We start from the raw sequence: 1,676 nt of genomic DNA, 5'->3' as shown, positions 1-1,676 counted from the left end.
TTTATGTAAGATTTCGGTTACCTCAATTGTACCTTGCGAATATGTCACCCAACTTCCTTATTGTCCTCTGCATAAAAACTCTGATGCTCGAGTTGCAAAATTACATTCAGATTCTACACACGAACTCTCCTGTGTGTGTCTGTTTGTCACTCATTCATCCACGCTTTGCCCACCCGAATCGAGAGACCCCGTTCCACGCAGACACAGGGACCCAGAGGGTCTGCGGCAGATGAGGATTCACCAAAAAAGCTCTACGTGCTGGTAACCTATGTGCCTGTTACCACATTCAAAAATCTACAGACGGTCAATGTGGCTGAGAACTAACCTGCTGAATGCCAAATAAAGTTGCAGATCTGCCTTCAAAAAACAAAAACAAAAAACACAACAAAACCCCAAACACCCCCAAAACCCTCCAGTTGTCATTCATACTGACTTAACCTGAAATTTATTTCTTCATTGAAGTCACAAATCTAAGTTTGACTTGAATTGCAGATCTAGGGAACTCTTGTACAGTCTGAAATAATACAGTCTAGGGGTCTTGGTCAGGTCCATTTTCTCTGCCAATTAAAAGCAGGAAAATCTGAAATGCAACAGGTAGCCCCTGAGAAATCTGAAGCATCTCAGACAGAATCAGTGGGTGAAGGAAGGAGTTTACTGGGGTGAAGAAGCTGATACTCAGTGAAAAGGACCCTTTGCAAAATGGGACTCAGAAAGCTGACAATCCAGGCTCTTCTTGAGGCCTGAAAGTTTTAAAGTCTCTGAAGGATCTTTCTCCCCTACTAGAGGGTCGAAGATAATAAGATGGTTTTGTGTTTGATATGTCCTGATCTGGCTGGCCTTGAGCTTGGTGAGCCAGTCCATCAGCAGGGACCCTGCCTGTCAGTAAAGAAAACTGCCCGACTTTTACTTCAAGTCAGGAGGTTGAGCAAGAAGCTGGCCACCTTGGAAATTTGCTCCCTTTATTACCTAGCCACGGCCTCTCTCCCTGTCTGCCTGCCTACCAGGGAGTCTGTTTAACTTCTACTCTCCTCAGTCTGTTCAAAATGAGGTCATGGAACTGTATGTTTGCATATTGCTGACAGTGGGACTGCCACACAAGTGTATTTAACCAAAGTAGCTCGGAGAGCTCCAAGGCTCTCCTCTAGAATCATGGCACCTGGAGACTGGATTAGAGAAGGAGAAAATAGAGTCAATCTAGACACACACACACACACACACACACACGTGCGCGCACACACACACATGCACACCCACGTGCATGCACCTGACAACCTGACTTCCATCCCCATCCTTCCACATTCACATGGAAGAAGGAGAACTTCTGTAAGTTGTGTACACACATACATACTAAGTACAAGAAAAAACAATGTGAAAGATAAGTGTCTTTTGGACTTCCCACATGTTTCTTCCTCTTTCCTATGCTTGAAAGCATACATGCACCTTGACAAAGTAAGAGATTGCAGAGTTAAACAGACTTCCTAGTGGGCAGGCAGATAGGGTAAGGGCATGACTGGGTAATAAAGGTCGTGAGTTTCCAAGGTGGCTGGCTTTTCTCTCATCCTCTTAAGACAAAAGCCTGAGCCGGGCGTGGTGGCGCACGCCTTTAATCCCAGCACTCGGGAGGCAGAGGCAGGCGGATTTCTGAGTTCGGGGCCAGCCTGGTCTACAAAGTGAGT

General features: G+C 45.8%; 1 pseudogene; it reads left to right on the top strand.

Annotated features, from left to right (window-relative positions):
- LOC110296934 overlaps window positions 1-324 on the top strand; it is a 1,413-nt pseudogene extending 1,089 nt beyond the window's left edge.
- The last annotated feature ends 1,352 nt before the right edge of the window (window positions 325-1,676 follow it).

Source organism: Mus caroli, chromosome 6 (genome assembly GCF_900094665.2).
Source record: "Mus caroli chromosome 6, CAROLI_EIJ_v1.1, whole genome shotgun sequence".
In the NCBI taxonomy this organism is placed as follows: domain Eukaryota; kingdom Metazoa; phylum Chordata; class Mammalia; order Rodentia; family Muridae; genus Mus; species Mus caroli.
Note: the sequence above shows the minus strand (reverse complement) of the source record. Positions and strands in the feature narration are given on the sequence as shown.